Source organism: Microplitis mediator, chromosome 9 (genome assembly GCF_029852145.1).
Source record: "Microplitis mediator isolate UGA2020A chromosome 9, iyMicMedi2.1, whole genome shotgun sequence".
In the NCBI taxonomy this organism is placed as follows: Eukaryota; Metazoa; Arthropoda; class Insecta; order Hymenoptera; family Braconidae; genus Microplitis; species Microplitis mediator.
In genome coordinates, this window is record NC_079977.1 from 19,027,886 (window position 1) to 19,048,358 (window position 20,473).

General features: G+C 34.0%; 1 long non-coding RNA gene across 1 annotated transcript; it reads left to right on the forward strand.

Annotated features, from left to right (window-relative positions):
• The first annotated feature begins 5,048 nt into the window (after positions 1-5,048).
• On the forward strand, positions 5,049-6,356 carry LOC130675034 (uncharacterized). Its single transcript, XR_008991195.1, has 3 exons — positions 5,049-5,205; positions 5,275-5,455; positions 5,542-6,356. It is a non-coding gene; the product is annotated as an uncharacterized LOC130675034 (long non-coding RNA).
• Positions 6,357-20,473: the final 14,117 nt, after the last annotated feature.

Here is a 20,473-nt window from a genome sequence, read left to right on the forward strand (position 1 = left end):
AATTAAGAACCAATCGTACACGAAAAAAATCTGTAAATCGGTTAACCCTGCGGGCCAGCCCCAAATCTTCCCGCTCTTCGAGCTCGGAAATACTTTTCTGTGCCATTGTTTTCGAAAAAAACCGATTTTAGCATTTCTTTCTCCCACAATATCTCAGGAACGAATTGACCGATTTCGATGGTTGAGTCAGCAATCGGCGTATTTTGTTGAGTTCTAGAGCTGATACAATTTTGAAATTGTTTGGATCAGTTGGTTCGAAGATATTCGCAGAAAAACGTTTTTTACCATTTCTTTCTCCCGCGATAACTCTCGAATGAATTATCCGATTGAGATGGCTAAGGCAGCAATCGACGCGTTTTATCAAGTTCTAGAGCTGATTAGATTTTGAAGTTGATCGTATTAGTCGTTTATGAGAAATCAATAAAAAACCAATATTTTCGAGTCTACTCGATCAAATGATCTGAAATTTTCAGAAAAGTTTATGTTCAACAAGCTCTTTCGATTGCCACCTTAACCATCCAAATCGGTTCATTAGTTAAAAAGTTATAGACCGGTCACACTCATACATACACACACGCACACACACATACACTCGGACATCATTCTGAAAATAGTCAGAATAGCTTCCGAGGACCTCAAAACGTCGACATCTGATGAAATTTCGATTTTCGCAAATCGGGATGGAAACAATAACTTCCCAATCTTTCGAAAATTGTCGATTTTCTTAGCGGGAAGTTAAAAAATTCTTGCGATTGGACGGATCTCATGTATCGTTACAAAAGTTTCATAGACGGATCTGTAAGTTTTTCATAAGACTTCATAGGGCGATCTGTATAATTCCACTAACGATTTGCTCGGCTGTCATCTGTCTATTTCAGCCTTGCTCACGATAAGGTACGGTGCCAGCACTATACGTATCGCTAAACGAGTATCGTAACAGTCAGGAAATCTCATTGTGCTGATCACAAGAATTTTTTTCCGTCTGCCTGGATTAATTCAACTATTGAATTAGTTGACTTTAGTAACATACATGAATTCTAAGGCGTACAATAAGTGAATACGTTCCCACCAGAAGTCAAATGTAAGCAGGCTAATTTAGTGAGGGAAACTAGATGATCCCATTGCTAAGCAAAAAGCTAATGATGTTCTAGCCATAAATTGACATTGATCGAAATTTGGCTTGCTTTTGCGCGCTAAACAGATCTCAAAACTCGCAGTTTCAATGCGTGGGTGATTTGACAGATGATTTATTTTTACTACTTACCAGCGCGTCATTGACTGTAGAAAGACCAGTAAATTTCCAAAACTTATCATTTCCATGAAGTATATTTATATGAAAACTAAAAATCACTATGGATATGATCGTGAGGATGAAATCTATCTTCATCTGCTTTTTTGAGGGACTCAATCTTACGCGATCTGTACACTTCGTAAAAAACTAAATGACGTAAATTTAAAATTCCTATTTCTGCAATAGATATAGAAATGTCTATGTAAAAATGTGTTTATAGATGTAAAGTATTGGCATACAAGTAAATTCAACAAAATTTAATAATACTCTGACAGCTTAAAAGTTTTTTTTTAGTTCATTTTTGTATGACCTTACAATCCCTTGAGAGAGGGGACGATTTTACCCAATTTAACAACATAAATAATTAAATATGCTTATACTTTATTTACATAATCACAATCACATTTAATCTATACGACGAATCCAAAGTACAGTCGACATATTTAACAAGCCTAAATATTGACAGCCTTGGTAAAATCCAGGAAAAAAAATTAAATATAATATTTGAATGATAGGATTTGGGGAAGCAAGCATCGAAAGATTAATTCGTTTTACGTTTTTTATTTTTAAACTTTCCTTATCTACTTATCTTTTACAATGTGGTAATCATTAAGTGATATTTCGTGAATATTCTGAAATGATTGCATTCATCTATAATTATATCTACAGAAACTGAAGATCAACGAATTATTATTCAAATTATTTCTATTCTATTTTGAATGCAATTTAGAACAACGATCTTCAAATCTAAACTATTAGAAATGATATGAATAGTTAGCTCTAATCGTAGCGGCCTTAAGAGGTTGAATACCTTGCCCTGCTTAGGCGGAAAGAAATTACACTCTTTATTAACAAGCAATCGAATAGTATATTACACACCTTGGGAAGTAGAGTAAGAAATGTCCCAGATCGCATGTAATCGTTGGCCGAGACGAAGCCGCGGTCAACAAACACGTGATCTGAGGCTTTCTTATTTACTTCCCAAGGAGTATACCATTTTTCTCCTCAACGGAGGCGGAAAGCGGCAACTTCGTTTTGCACAGCGGGACGAAAGTTGCACTTTTCGCCTAGAGGTGAGAAAAGAAATTTACACAAACGTAACTTTCTTGTAACAATTTCCTGGTGGATCCAAATAATGCTAATTGGCGGCATTTTCACCATTAGCAGCGTCTGTTTTTCTATTTTTACAGTTTTTACAGTGCAATACTTCACTTCCCTGGCTTGCCGCAATTTGAAGGTAAAACTATCTCTCTTTTTGCGGTGAAAAATTATAATTGTCCCGAATACTGTGAATTACAGCAAATTATGATAATAACCGTAATTAACCGTAGTTTTGATCCGCCAGGGAAATGACAATAATTGATATGTTCGGATGCAAATTTGTAAAACGGTTGACCATGTGGGCCCGGCCCAAAACTTACTGCTGTTTCTGAGCTCTCAAGCTGGTGATGCGTTAAATTTTTTGATTATTTCGCTTTCTTTTGTATTTTTTGTGCTTTCTAGTTTTGACGATGAACTCTATATAAATTTCAATAATAAAACTCATTAAGGAACAGGTAAAACCGACTCCAAGTAATACAAAAGAAAATTTTAAGTCATCGAAACGAATTGGACGATATTGAACTAATAAACGCGCCTTTTTATTTCAATACGTAGAATATCATTAACAACTCTTTTATCCGTCCATTTTTCAGAAATGCCAGAGTGAATGATCCGCATCATCAGATTATTGAAGCGCAGTGCCAAGGGCCAATTTTTACGCAATAAATGGGAGTAATATCTACGTATTAATGGTTTTTTACTGCAATGTAATTCAAAACGACTTAATGCCGGTAAAAGATTGTTTTAATCATCTAAACAAGCTACCGATTCATTATTCTTAATAACGTCTTACCTCTAGATCTGTAATGTATTAACGGGATTCGTGGCGAGAATAAATTTGTTTATAACTCGAGGATTGGAGATCCTCGAAATTCTCAACATTTTTTTGGTATTCAACTTTAGTTAAAAATCCAGCGAGACGCCCACTGAATGTTCCATGAATTATCAAAAAATATAAGAAGATCACCGAGAAAAATATTCGACTTTTTCCGGTGTCCATCCGCGTATTTATTCCGGTATTTGTTAGCAGCCTGATGATTTCGAAGCTTGCGAACGCGATGTCCTGCTCAGAAAAATATATGACAACAAATGTCATGAGTAATATAATTATTGTTAATATTATTATTAAGAAACCGTAGTAATTATAAATTTTTTCTAAAGGAGAAAGTAATCCTCGATTATGGGTTACTAGATGCATGGCATAGTGAGTTCGGGGGTAAGCAAAATTGAATGAATAATGAGTAAGATTAAAATCAGTAACACAATAACCTGACCAAGAAATATCAATCGACCGATCAATGCTAAATGGTATATGTATTTTATAAAATGGCCATCGTCTTCTAGTGATATTTATATCAAATGCTCTTTCTAAGAATCTTTCGACAGATAGCTTATACTCTGGGTTTTTATACCTGGTGACTGCTGGTACTGGATATCCATCCAAATATTTAATCCGATCGAAATCAAATCCGCTGCATAAAGAGTTTTCTGAAAAATGAAAATTGACAATAATGTATCATGATATTACAGGTTTGCTTAAGTTAAATATTCGAAGCTACAAGAGAAAAAAATCCCTATCGAAAAAATACACATGAGAATCCATCCTATCCTTCTATATAGATACCCATATGGTTTCCTATAGGAATCCACATCATGCCAAATCTATATGTGACCCTTGTATGGATTCCCATGTGGATTTTCAGGACGATTTTCTATGGGTATCTTGTATAGATTAGAAATTGGGAACCCGGGTCGAACAATTAGATCTGTTTCAAAATAAATGATAACTTCGAATATTTTTTAGTTAATATAGGTTTTTAAGCTATATTTGTTTTATATAGGAATTTAATCAGTTTATGTCCATACACAGAGAGAAATTTATAGTAACCATTCCTAACACGTTTACGAATTATCAGCCCATACCATTATGGTAATGATTACTTGGAATTATGGGATGCAGGCCCATACTTTCTGGTAAAAGTTTCCATAAGTATGAGAACAATTCCCATCATTATGGTATCAGTTTCCATATCGCATGGAAAAGAATTATGGTAATGGTCACTATCATATTATGGTAATCGATCCCATTATAGTATAGTATATGTTACTATAAATTTATGGTAATAATTACCATATATATGGTCATGGTTACCATAATGTCATAGTAACGATTACTATAATATTATAATAACGGTTACCATATATTATGGTAATGGTTACCATAATGTTATGGTAATGGTAATTATAATATTATGGTAACGATTACCATAATATTAGAGTTATGATAACTGTAATATATATAGGTGCCGTTCCTGTAATCAACATTTCAAAAAAACCGGTTACCATGTATTATGGAAAACATTCCCAAAAAATATTGTAATTGTTACCATAAATCAGGGTTGCCACACCAACTGATTTGGCGACTAAATTTTATCATTTGGCTCCCGGTAGCCAATTAGGCTCCTCCGATTTCGCATAACAATTTTTTTTTGTGCGTTACTAGAACTTTTCAATGTGAGACAAGGTCCAATGAATTGACCGAAAATATTTCTATCTATTTCCCGCTATTTAACAGCGCCACCGAGAGTATATTTATTATACTAATATATATATTTTGTATATCATATATATAGATATAGTTGATTTATTCTTATTGAATAATTTAATAAATATTGAATTGATGAAAATTAAAAATGGTGAAAGTGATTGTTACAAAAAAAAAATATCGGGAAGAATGGGAAAAAGAAGACTTTTTCAAAGGTGCATTGGTCCCTCCATTTATTATTTATTATAAAATTTTTTGTATTTTGTGGGTGAGTATGCTTAACCTATACTCTTTGTAAATTTCTACGACTAACAATTTATTAAATTATTTATTTTAGGATGGCTGTGTAAAGCTCCAGAGAGCTTAATCAGCTCTGGTCGAGGTGAAGCTTATTGTAGAGTCTGCCGAATTTCGTTACGGGTTCAAAAGCACGATTTAAAAAAACATCTGGTACTCAAGCTCATTCTAATAAAATAGATGCTTTGAATATAAAAAACAATCAACTTTAACTAGCATTGGTAAAATTTAAAACAGTATTTATAACAATAATATTTTATATATGTTCTTATAAATATTAATGTTTGTAATTTTTTAATTATTTTAGGAGTATATAATGTAAATGATGCGTTAAAATTAGCAGAATTAAAAATAGTTTTAAATAATGCTGCTCATGGCTCTTTAAGGAGTATCGATCACCTGTGTGAAATGCTTAAAGAAGTTGGTAAAGGAAATCAGCTTACAAAATTACGATTACATCGAACAAAATGTTCAAAAATCATTCTGAATGTCATTGCGCCTGGTATGTTAAGAGAGCTGCTCGAAGATTTGGGTGAGGAAAGTTATTCTTTGTTGCTGGATGAATCCACAGACGTACCAACAATGAAATATATGGCCTATTGTATCAGATACTTCAGTAAAAAACAAAAAAAAATGTTAACAGACTTTTTGGGCTTTAATGAAGTCACTGTAGCTACAGCAGACCAATTGTTTCTCGATTTCGAAGATTTTACAAATAAACTTGGATTAAATATGGAGAAACTTGAAGGGATTGGTACTGACGGTGCGAGTAATCTTTGTGGTGTGAACCACAGTTTATACGTATTGATTAAAAGAAAGTATCCACGAGTGCAGCTACTTAAATGTAGTTACCACTCTTTGAGCTTAGTTGCAGCTAAAGCATCAGAACAGTTACCCTCAAACTTAGAATTTCCTCTTCAAAATTCGAGAAACTGGTTTGTGAATAGTTCATTGCGCTTAAATACATATCATGATTTGTACTCAAAAATGGAATCAGGGAAGAAACCTTCGAAACTGATACAATTGGAACCTACTCGTTGGTTGTCATTGACTGGAGCTGTAACATCTAATTTAAAGCAATGGGAAGAATTAAAAAGTTATTTTAAGTTAATTAAAAATTCATCGACAAACAAGTCATACATTGCTAAAATTCTTGCAGAAATGTACAATGACGATAGAAATCGTTTATACCTGCTGTTTTTGGACCAAGTATTGCGTGAGGTAACGACGATGAATTTAGCATACCAAGCTGCTGATGCTGATGTGACTAAATTATACGCGGATTTACGTTCTTTGTTATTATCTTTGGCCAGGCGTATATTCAGGCCTAGTTTTCTTAAGCCATTGACATCTGATGAGTCTGCTACAATGCTTTATTAAGCAGATATTATAGCAGTACAACGTGCTTTATCAAATTCAAAGCATGCGATTGGAAATTCTTTATTCCATATTGATTCGGTAGATTTCGGTATACGATTTGCAGCTTTGGCTAAAAAAAGAACTATTCCCGAAAATCACTTACACGAAATGAAATTACGATCACTTTAATTTATTATAGTTTTATGTGAAGAGCTAGTCAAAAGATTGCCGTCTAATCTTGTTGTTATTGATAACCTGATATCTTTCATACAAAAGAATTGTTTAAGCTTATCATCAAGTGATGTGATCGAAAATTTACCATGGGACTTGTCATCTGAAGATATAGATAAAGATGCAATTGAAAGACAGTAGCGGTTATTAAACACTTTAAGGATGCATGATATATCTGGAAAATTTGATGAAAACGCTAAGCCGATTGACTTTTGGATCGCTGTTCTTAGCATAACAAATAGTCAAGGTGAACAAAGTTTTAAAGATTTAGCATCCTTTGCACTTCGTGCGTTGTCTTTACTAATAAGCAATGCTGATGTCGAACAAACGTTTAGTATTATGAGCATTATTAAAAGTAAAACACGAAATCGTTTGCTGTTACCCATGCTAACGGCACTTATGCGTATTCGTATACATATGAAAGTAATGGGAGTTTGCTGTACAAAATATGCACCACCAGAATATAAGCTGAAATTATTTAACAGTAAAATGTATGAGAGCTCGATCAAAACTATAGGCGTACCTAATCAAGGTGATGACGGCCTACTGGAGTCTATTACCTTGATTGCAAGTATTGATGATGAGAATAATGAATATTGCACAGAGTAACTTATTTAAGTCGATTATAAAGTGATATTTATTAATTATAAGTATGTTTTATCGTCGAAAATTTGTGATACTAAGCGTAATACTTTGCTGATAGAATATTTGCAGTTGATTGATTATAACGATCCAACGCGCATACTTCTGTATTTTTTATGCTGCCTGATTTTGATATAGTAGCCGATGCAAATTTCAATAACGAAACTAATCAAAGAACAAGATAAGCCGACTCCCAGTAGTACAAAAGAAAATCGTAAATCCTGAAAAGTTATCGGTCGACAGTGTACCAATGAACGCGCCTTCTTCATTTTAATCCGAAGAATATCGTAGGCAACTGGTTTGTTTGCCCATTTCTCAGAAATGCCAGAATGTACAAGCCACATCATAAGATTATTCAAACGCGTCGCCAAAGGCCAGTTTTTCCGCATTAGGTGATAATAAAATCGACTAATTAAGAGTTTCTTACTATGATGCAGTCCAAGGTGATTGATAGCCGGCAAAAGATTGTAGTAATTATCTAAGCAAGCTACTGAATCGTTGTTCCACATAATATCTTCGCACTTGTACTTAGCGAATACTGTTTTATTCTGAAGTAACGGATCGTCAATGTGGGACTTGGATTCGGGACGAGCATACAGTAGCTTCCAATGTGGGTCTTGGAGATCCTCGAAAGTCTCAGGATCTGTTCGGTACTCGGCTTTGGTCAAGAATCCTGCAAGACGTCCACTAAATGTCCCGTGGATTATCAAGAAATATAAAAAGATCATCGAAAAAAATATACGACTCCTGTCGGTGTCCATCCGTGTTTTTATATCGGTATTTATCAGCAGTCGAATCACCTCGAAGCTGGCAAATGCGATGTCGCCTTCAGATAAATAAGAAACGACTAATGTCATGGCAAGAATAATTATTGTTGAAATAACTATTAAGTAGCCATAGTAATTGTAAATTTTTTCCAATGGAGAAAGTGATCCGCGATGGTGGGTTACTATAAGCATGTTGTAATGAGCTTGAGGATAAGCAAAGGTAAATGGATATTGAGTTCGATTGTTCAACTTTACCCCATAACTTGACAAAGTCAAATCTGGTGGAACCGTTTCGAAGAATGTTAGCATAGCAATACCATCCAAGATTGGTTTTCTTGTTATCTTTATATTCAATATTTTTTCCGAGAATTCTTTAAACATTTGTTTATACTCATAGTTATAATTATTATCTTCGATAACTGCATTTACTGGATACCCATCTAATTGCTTCGTCCTGTCGAATTTAAATCCATTACATAGAGTGGTATCTACAAAACGGAAATAAAAGAATTTTATTGCATAATTAATTGATAAAATTGCTGTGTACATAAAAACAAAGAAAACTAGTCACTTAAAATTTATTATGAGTGTAATTACTATATTTGTATGGCCGATAGTAGATTGTGATACGTGGACCAAGCAACATTTTCAAATCCCGTGATCTCAGTTTGACTTTCGTCCAGTCAAATACCTTTCGATTTGTGAAGGGATTAAAGGTATAAACTTTTAATTCTTTCACAGAATTCAAACATAGAGCGTAAATTTTCAGAAAACTGCAATTCAAAAGCTCCAAGATATGGCTTATGAATGAAGATCTAATTTCATTCCTTTTACACAGAATAACAACCAAGACTTCGTTGGTACTGAAATAAAGATGGTGGCATCTCTTTTTGAAAAATAGAAAATCGGATTCATCTTGATCGTTTATTATTATTAATTCTATTTTTTTGTGATGATAATTCAGTTTATTTATTGACGTTATCTTAAAGAGTTTTACAGTAGCGAATACATTTAAATTGTTTATCGCATCAATCGTTGTCCGATCGTGTTGGCCAGCGAACAAAATATTTCTGACGTCTGGAAAACAATTTCCAATAATGTCAACCTACAAAAAATAGTGAATAAACTACGATATCATGATACAGATCGCGTCACTTAAATATCCTTACCTATTTTTTTTTAATAACTGATTTTTTACTCTTTGATATATAAAATCATACATGTCTTTTATATTACTCATTTGAGTCAGTACAAGACATGTTGTTAGTGATCGAGAAACAAAGCGAGGATATCAGGGAGGCATACCACTGGTCGGCAGTTCGTCACATGGATAGCCTTAATCAAATTTATTGTGCAAAGCGACTAATACGTTTTATTTTCGTATCATTACGTTTGAATTTCAAGCGAAAAGAATAGATTAAAATCGATCTAAAACATTTAAGTTTGCTGCTATATACAATGGGGCGCAATCAAATATTGAGTATTCAAGTAATATATACAGATAATTTTTTACTTGGTCAAAATTTATCTTATTATGAAATAGCTAGAAGATTGAATAGAAGTGCTGAAGTTATTAATAACTTTGTGAAAAACAATAAAAACTACGGAAAAAATTATGAAGGTTGAACTAAATTTACAACTACGCCAACGGAATGTCGAATGATAGTTCGTGCATCATCTCATTCTATTAGACTGTGAAGCAAATAGCAGTAGAAGTCGGAACAGCAGCATCTAATTCAACATTAACAAGAGTAATAAGACAGGCCAAGCATCTAAAGAGAATGAAATTGAAGAAACAACCGGCTTTGAATTGGAAACACGTGTCAGCAAGACTTTTATTTGCTAAAGAACATTTGAGTTGGACGAATAAATGGCTACAAGTAATTTTTTCAGATAAAATAAAATTAAATTAAGATAGGCCTGATGTATGTTACTGCCACTTTCATGACGCAGAAGAGAGAATAAATGTCGATTAAGAATCAGTTATTGAAGAATAATAGGTGAGGCTATCCAAGTGACGCGGGATGTATTTTATGTGGCATGGGATGAAACAACAAATTTCAGACTAAAATGAGGTTGGCTGCCCAAACCGAAGACAACGACAGGGTTTCCTCACCTTTAGACAGTACTCGTGATCGGCAATATAATCAAGTGACAACCAGGGGTGGACGTTATCTGGAGATAGTTCAAGGAACTCGCCCCATGGACATGTAGTGTCTGATCAGAACCATCACGAGTCCATGCCTCTATGCGCCTGACAATCTTTCCATCGCAGGAAAAAAGGAGACTCTGACCGAAGTGGGCTTGGAAAGGTCGGCCTGTTGAACAAGTTCCTTGTACTGGTCGACAGGCCACTTCGAAATAGAATTGTAAGACGCAAACAAGCTCATATCCACTTGTTCCGTCCTTGAGTGATATTCTACTCTCCTAGCCTTTTGGCACTCTAATTATTTAAGCCAAAGCAAAGCGTAGAGTGTCTTAGACTGGCATGACACGGAGTCTGAAATTCTGTTCTTTCCCGTGTCACTTATTATATTTTTTATAACCTATATGGGAACTTAAAGTTCGACTGCCTGCGGTCATAAAAATGAGATGATTCAGAACTAATCAGACACGAAAAGAAGTTCTTGTGATTGGACGGATCTATGGGATCCTTAAAAAAGTTTCATAAAAGGAGCGATCTGTATATTTTGAGTAATGATTTGTTTAGCTGTCATCAAGATCTGTCTATTTCAGCCTTGCCCACGATAAGGTACGGTGCCAGCACCATACGTATCGCTAAACGAGTATCGTAACAGTCAGGAAATCTCATCGTCCTGATCACAAGAATTGTTTTCCGTCTTCCTGGATTAATTTAACTATCGAATTGGTTTGCTAAAAGCCCATGGCTACAGTGACATACGTGAATTCGGGGCATGCAACGAGTGGATACGTTCTCACCAGGAGTCAAATGTAGACAGGCTAATTCAGTGAGGGAAATTAGATGATCCCATTGCTAAGCAAAAAGCTAATGATGTTCTAGCCATAAATTGATATTGATTGAATGTTGGCTTGCTTTTGCGCGCTAAACAGATCTCAAAAATCGCAGTTTCAATTCAGGTGATTAGAAAGATGATTTATTTTTACTACTTACCAGCGCGTCATTGATTGTAGAAAGACCAAATAATTTGAAAAACTCATTATTTCCATGAAGTATATTTATATGGAAACTGAAAATCACTATGGCTATGATCGTTAGAATAAACCTATCTTCATGTGTTTTTTTGGAGGACTTAATCTTACACGATCGGTACACTTTGTAAAAAACTTAATGACGTAAATTTAAAATCCTTGTTTCTGCAATAGATATAGAAATTTCTATGCGAAAATGCGTTTATTGATGTACAGTATTAGGATACCATTAGATTCAACAAAAATTAAAAATACTCTGACACCTTAGAAGTTTTTTTTAGTTCATTTCTGTATGACCTTGAAATACCTTAAGAGAGGAGACGATTCAACCCAATTTAATCACATGAATAATTAAATGTGCTTATACTTTATTTACATAATCACAATCACATTTGATTTATAGGACGAATTCAAAGTACAGTCGACATATTTAACAAGCGTAAATATTGACAGCGTTGGTACAATCCAGGGAAAAGAAAATTAAATATAGTATTTTAATGGGAGGATATGGGAAGCAAGCAATAAAAGATTAATTCGTTTTGGTATTCTTTATTTTCAAACTCTACTTATCTACTTATCTTTAACGATGTGGTTATCATTAAGTGATATTTCATAAATATTCTGAAATGATTACATGTAATTATAATTATATCTACAGGCACCGAAGATCAACGTTTTATTATTTAAATGATTTCTATTCTTTTATGAATGCAATTTAAATCAACGCTCTTTGAATCCAAACTATCAGAATAGTCCCGGGTAGAAAAATTTTAAATCTCGTTTTAGTCTAATTAGACTATTTAATCTGTTTTTGATCTTTTATAAAAATTCTAAGCTGTGTTTGATCTGTTGTTTTAAAAAACACTTACGTTACGGGCAGATAAAACTACATCAAATCTTGAACTTTCAATAATTTTAGTTCTGAAAATTTGCAACGACAAAACTAGATTCAATCATGGATTTGTAATATTTTTATTTATAAGCAATATTTATAATAAATTTATTAAGATACAGAATTGATGATGTTCTGTTGACTATTTATTTAGTGTCTTTTGTTTAAAAATGTCGACAGTTAATGAAAGATTAACAGCTTTATGTTTTAGTTGTCTTGACTGAATATTTATAGTATTGGATAAAAGAATGAAATCGCTCTAAAAATGTCAAGAAATTTTCCGAATTTACTGGAAAAAATCGAAAATATTTTAGGATTATGAACCATTAAAATACTTGTGACATCTTATTACGGAAGCGCATTAGCGTGTTTCAAATATCAAGAAAATTAAAATTAATTTATGAATCTATTTTATTATTATTATTATTATTTATATTTGTAAAAAGTCCTGTTTTTGATCTAAAAGCGATTAAAATCAGACTAAATATTGTAGTAGATATCGTCTGTTTTTCGCCTTAAAAACAATTGAACACAGACCAATAATTATAATAAAAAAGTCAGTTTTAAGTCTAAACACAACTTAAGACCGACTAAATATCATACGAAGATAAGTCTGATATTGGCTTGGATAAGGAATAATGCGGGCAAAAATAGATTAAATTCTTATAAAAAATAAATAAGGTACCTGCGGGTAATAAAGTCTATCGGGTAGTAAGGCCTAAGTGACAGAAATGATGTTGAGTACATTATTGACACGCTCACAAGCGCAATGCTTCTGTTCGATCAATCTCATATACTGCTGACATATTAGACAAGCATAAATATCAATAATGTTGATCAGATCATAGAAGAAATATAGATGGAAAATCTGAAAGTGCACAATTTATAATCGCTCATTTTATTTTTAAACATTTCTTTTATTTTACAATATTAACTTTCGTTTTATAATCATAATCGTTGATACGTCACTATTTCCACGACTTTAGACGGCATAAGTAGTAAGCAACTCTACTGAAAGTTTCTTTAATATTCAATTTAATTTATATAGACTGCCTACGATTTCGAACATGCACTCTTTCGCATTTCCTGCACCGACTGGATGTGCTTACGAAGCTTATGAAAATTTCGATAACAAAACTTAGCAAGGAACACGATAACCCGACTCCCAGTAACACAAAAGAAAATCGTAAATCCTCAAAAGTTATCGGTCGATAGTTTACCAAAGAACGAGCCTTCGTTATTTCAATCCGAAGAATATGATGAGCAACTTTTTTGCTGGCCCATCTCTCAGAAATACCAGAATGTACAAGCCACATCATAAGATTATTAAAACGCTTTGCCAAAGGCCAGTTCTTCCGCATTAAGTGATGATAAAATCGACCAACTAAGGGTTTCTTGCTACGATGCAGTCCAAAGAGATTGATAGCCGGTAAAAGATTGTAGTAATCATCTAAGCAAGCTACTGAATCGTTGTTTCTCATAACGTCATCGCACCTGTGCTCAGCGAATACCGTTTTGTTCCGAAGTAACGGATCGTCAATGTAGAACTTGGCTTCAGGACGAGCAAACAGTAGCCTCCAATGTGGGTCTTGGAGATCGTCAAAAGTCTCAGGGTCTTTTTGGTACTCAGCTTTGGTCAAGAATCCTGCAAGGCGTCCACTGAATGTCCCGTGGATTATCAAGAAATATAGAAAGATCATCGAAAAAAATATACGACTCTTGTTCGAATCCATCCGTGTTTTTATTTCGGTATTTATCAGCAGTCGAATTACCTCGAAACTGGCAAATGCAATGTCACTTTCAGAGAAATAGGAAACTGCAAATGTCATCGCAAGAATCACTATTGTAGAAATAACTATTAAGTATCCATAGTAATCGTAGATTTTTTCTAATGGGGAAAGTAATCCACGATGGTGAGTTACAATATGCATGGAATGATAAGTTGGAGGATAAGCAAAACTAAATGGATAATTAGTCGGATCTATTATTTTCACAATATAATTGGACAAAGTAAAATCCAGCGTAGCTTTATTGTAATATGATAGGACAAAAGCACTACTTTGGTTTCTAACTCTCCCTATTGTTATATTCAATGTTTTTTGCAAGACGCTTCTGAACGTTTTTATATTCTGATAGCTGTCACCCTTATCTTCAATAAGTGCAATTACCGGATACTTATCCAATTGCTTAGTCCTGTCGAAACTAAATCCTTTGCAGAGAGTGGTATCTACAAAATGGAATTAAAAGAATTTAATGCATAATTAATCGATACAATTTCTTTACACATACAAACAGAGAAAACTATTCACTAGAAATTTAGTATGAGTGAAATTACTTTTTTTGTATGGCTGATAGTAGATCGTGATACGTGGACCCAGCATCATTTTCAAATTCGGTGATCTCAGTTCGACTTTTTTCCAGTCAAATACCTCACGATTTGTGAAGGGATTGATAGTATAAATTTTCAATTCCTTCACAGAATCTGAACATAGAGCGTAAATAGTTACAAAACTGCAATTCACTAACTTAAAGATTTGGCGTATGAATGAAGAACTAATTTCATTTCTTTTACACAGAATAACAACCAAGATTTCGTTGGTATTGAAAGGAAGATGGTGGCATCCATTCTTAAGAGATATAAAATTGAATACATCATGATCGTTTATTATTATTAAATCTATCTCTTTGTGATACAAATTCAATTTTTTTGTTGACGTTATCTTATAGAGTTTTACAGTAGCGAATAGATTCAAATTGTTTATCGCATTAATTGTTGTTTGATCGTGGTGGCCAGCGAAAAATATATTTCTGACGTCAGGAAAACAATTTCCAATGATGTCAACCTATAAAGTAAAGTGAATAAACTACAATATCATGATACAGTTTACCTCACTTAAAAAGCCTCGCCTAATTTTTCTTCCATGACTGATTCTTTCTACTCTGATAGATGGAATCATAGTCCATTTAGTTCACTCCTACCCATTTTAGAAAGAAACTGCTAAATGTATTTAAAACTTCTCGCTAATGAAGTTGTAAACTTTCAAAAATTCGGGAGGTCATGTTTTCACTCCGATTTTCGAAAATCGAGTTCTCATCAGATTTCGACGTTTTGAGGTCCTAGGAAGCAATTCTGACTAATTTCACGATGATGTCCGAGTGTGTGTGTGTGTGTGTGTGTGTGTGTGTGTGTAAACTCTTTGTAACTTTTTAACTGATAATCCGATTTGGATGGTTAAGGCAGCAATCGCAAGAGGTTGTTGGCCATCAACTTTTCTCGATATTCTAGATCATTTGATTGAGTATATTCGATAATATTGGCGAATTACGAACAAAAAAAAATTTTTTTCTTTCAGTTTTTTATTGATTTCTTAAAAACGAGTCAAACGATTGAGTTTAAAATCTAATTAGCTCTAGAACTTCATAAGTCGCGTCGAATGCAACCACAGTCATCTCAATCGGTTAATGCGTTCAAGAGATATCGTTGGAGAAAGAAATGGTGAAAAACGGATTTTTCCAAATATCTTCGATACAGTTAAACCGATCGGTTTTAAATTTTAATCAGCTCTTAAATTTCAAGAAAAGCGCCAATTTCCACCTCAAACGTCAAAATCGGTTAATTAGTTCAAAAGACATCGGCGCTGAAAAGTTAAAAAAATAACATTTTATGTTATTTTTCGGATAAATCAAAATACAATGTGCAAAAATGTGTCTGAAATCATACCAACTCTTTCTCTTTATAGTCTCTTTCGATCATCAGATAATGTCATATAACTTGTTTTTTAGTTTTAAACATATTGTCAGCAAAAAATTGAAAAACCCAGTCTTTAATGTTTTTCTCGGAAATTCCATATATTATTGCTCTGACCTAAGTCAAAACTCATTCAAATCTTGATTTTGATCACTGACATCGATTTCTGCCTCGATACATTTATTTCAGAGACCATAATCTAGAATAAAAATTCAAAAGCCGCTTCTTCGTTAATGATTTTCGATTCTTAACTTTTCACACTTCAGCATAAAACGTAACTTGATAGAGCTTGAAAAGCTCATAAAAAAATGATTTTATGTAGTAGCATTTTCGAGCCCACAGGGCCAACCGACGCCCAGATTTTTTTTATTGATTATACGTAAAAAATTCCGTAGATCACGGAAATAATAATAAAAAATCTCAACTCGGCCGTGTTTTTTGAATAAATAATAAACTATCAATAAAGATGCCGAGACACCGTGTATTTTTATCAAGAATCTTTTATCTATTAATGTAAAGCCCTATGATGACAGGAAGTAAATAACGGGCGATAAATTCTGAATAAGAAAAGTCAAAAACCAATTTCCCGGGGTTTATTATGTTCGTGAAAAAAATTAATTAAAAAAAAAAAAAGAATTAGTTGCTTACAGTCAGTCACGATGTCGGTAACAAAGCTGCAGAAAACAAGCCAGAGGGAGCGCGCAAACCCAGGCTCAGTGGTTTTCATCCACTGCAATTTAAAATGTTTTCACCATTCTCGTTCATTCTATTAAATCTGTGAGGCAAATAGCAGCAAAAGTTGGGACAGCAGCATATGTTTCAACTGCAACAAGAGTGATAAGGCGGGCAAAGTATTTACAGAGTAGAATATTAAAGAGAAAACAGGCTTTGAATCAAAAACACACATCAGCAAGACTTTAATTTGCTAAAGAATAATTGAGTTGGACGAATAAATGGCTAAAGTAAATTTTTCAGATAACATATAATTTAATTTAGATGGGCCTACTGTACGTAACTGCAACTTTCATGCCCGTGTGAAATAATTATTGTTCATAATGAAATTAGATATAAATTTCATCTCGAGACTCAGATCGTGACACAAATATGACTTTCACATGAATTTGTATCAAGAACTTTAATCACGTCAAAATTATGACAGTAAAATTTCAATCCAAGTGATCCGAAGTTCATTCACTAAATTAATTTTACAATCGAAACTGATTTGCGTAAATCAAATCTATACTTGATAGAAGAAGTTTATTGGTAATTTCTGAGTCGATAAATTTGACAAAAGGCTTAATTCCGTAAAAATTCAATCAAGTTTCTATCGAAGTTATCCCAAGTCCAATTCGAAGACGTAATAAATTAATTTCATAATTGATACTGATTTGCTAGACGAAAGTTGGAGTAAATTCATGATGAAAGTCACATTTGTGTCACGATCTGAGTTTCGTCATGAAATTCAGATCTAAATTCATTATGAACGAAATCTTTTTTACACGGGTGGTTCGAGGAAAGAAGGAACAATTTTTGTTAAGAATCACTTATTGAACAATAATCAATGAGTCTATCTAATCAACGTGGGCTGTATTTTATGTGACATGGGATGAAACAAGAAACTTCAGACTATAATGATGTTGGCTGTCCAAACCAAAGGCAACGACTGGAAGCACATGATTAATCAATGTAACGAAGCTATTTGGTGACCACAAGTTCGATTGCTTACCCCTTTTTGCGGGGAACATTTCCTAATCTTCAGACAATACTCTTGATCGGTAATGTAATCAAGTGACAACCAGGGGTGAACGTTAACTGGAGGTGAGTTCAAGGAACTCACCCCATTTACATGTGGTTTCTGATCACAACCGCCACGAGTCTGTACCTTTGTGAGTCGGGCAATTTTTCCATTGCAGGAAACATAGAGGTTCCGACCAAAGTCGGTTGTGAAGGTCCGCCTGTTGCACAAGTTCCTTGTACTGGTCAAAAAGCCGCTTCGAGATAGAATTGGAAGACGCGAGCAAGCTAATATCCACTTGTGTCGTCCTTGGGTGATATTCAACTCTTCTAGCCTTTTAGCACTCTCATTATTTAAGCCAAATCAATGCGCAGTGTCTTGGACTGGCATCATACAAAGTCTGAAATTATGTTCTTTCCCATACCACTTCCTATAGTTTTTATCACCTGTATGAGAACTTACACTTCAACTGTCCGCGGTCATTGAAATGAAACGATTAAGAACCAATCGTACACGAAAGAAATCTGTCTATCGGTTGTCCCTGCGCACCAGCTCCAAATTTTCTCGCTGTTTTCGAGCTCTTCGAGCTCAAAAACATTGTTGCGGATATACTTTCGAGCTCTTCGAGCTCGAGAATACTTTTCTGTGCCATTGTTTTCGAAAAATACCGATTTTAGCATTTCTTTCTCCCACAATATCTCAGGAACGAATTGACCGATTATGATGGTTGAGGCGGCAATCGGCGTGTTTTATTGAGTTCTAGAGCTGATACAATTTTGAAATTGTTTGGATCAGTTGTTTCGAAGATATTCGCAAAAAACCGTTCTTTACCGTTTCTTTCTCCCGCGATAACTCTCGAACGAATTATCCAATTGAGATGGCTAAGGCAGCAATCGACGCGTATTATCAAGTTCTTGAGCTGATTAGATTTTGAAGTTGATCGTATTAGTCGTTTCTGAGAAATCAGTAAAAAACTAAAAAAAAAAAATTTTTTTTTCGTAATTCGCCAATTTTATCGAGTCTACTTGATCAAATGATCTGAAATTTTCAGAAAAGTTGATGGCCAACAAGCTCTTTCGATTGCTGCCTTAACCATCCAAATCGGTTCATTAGTTAATAAGTTATAGACCGGTCACACACATACATACACACATACACACACACACACACACACACACACACACACACACACACACACACACACACACACACACACACACACACATACATACATACAGACACTCGGACATCATTCTGAATATAGTCATAATAGCTTCCGAGGACCTCAAAACGTCGACATCTGATGACATTTCGATTTCCTTAGCGGAAAGTTAAAAAATTCCTGTGATTGGACGGATCTTATGGATCGTTACAAAAGTTTCATAGAAAGATCTGTAAGTTTTTCATAAGGCTCCATATGGCGATCTGCATAATTCCACTAACGATTTGTTCAGCTGTCATCTGTCTATTTCAGCCTTGCCCACGATAAGGTACGGTGCCAGCTCTCGCTAAACGAGTATCGTAACAGTCAGGAAAACTCATCGTCCTGATCACAAGAATTTTGTTCCGTCTGCCTGGATTAATTCATCTATTGAATTAGTTGTCTTTGGTAACATACGTGAATTCTAAGGCATACAATAAGTGGATACGTTCCCACCAGGAGTCAAATGTAAGCAGGCTAATTTAGTGAGGAAAGCTAGATGATCCCATTGTTAGGCAAAAAACTCATGATTTTCTAGCCATGAATTTTCATTAATCAATAGTTGGCTTGCTTTTGCGCGCTAAATAGACCTCAAAACTCGCAGTTTCAATGCAGGTGATTTGACAGATGATTTATTTTTACTACTTACCAGCGCGTCATCGACTGTAGAAAGACCAGTAAAATTCCAAAACTTATTATTTCCATGAAGTATATTTATATGGAAACTAAAAATCACTATGGATATGATCGTGAGGATAAAATCTATCTTCATCTGCTTTTTTGGGGGAATTAAAAAAACTAAATGACGTAAATTTAAAATCCTTACTTCTGCAATAGATATAGAAATTTCTATGCAAAAGTGCGTTTGTAGATGTACAGTATTAAGATACCAGTAGATTCAACAAAATCTAAAAATACTTTGACAGCTTAGAAGTTTTTTTTAGTACATTTTTGTATGACCTTGAAATACCTTAAGAGAGGGGACGATTTTACCCAATTTAACAGCATGAATAATTGAATGTGCTTATACTTTATTTACATAATCACAATCACATTTTATCTATGCGACGAATCCAAAGTACAGTCGACATATTTAATAAGCATAAATATTGACAGCGTTGGTAAAATCCAGGGTAAAAAAAAAAAAATATAATATTTGAATGATAGGATTTGGGGAAGCAAGCAATGAAAGATTAATTCGTTTTGCGTTCTTTATTTTCAAACTCTACTTATCTACTTATCTTAAACAATGTGGTAATCATTAAGTGATATTTCATGATTATTCTGAAATTATTACATTTAACAATAATAATATCTACAGGCACCGAAAATCAACGTATTATTATTTAAATGATTTCTATTCTATTTTGAATGCAATTTAGATCAACGCTTTTCAAATCTAAACTATTAGAAAGGATATTATTATTTAGCTCTAATCGTAGCGGCCCCAAGAGGTTAAATACCTTGCCCTGCTTAGCCGGAAAGAAATCACA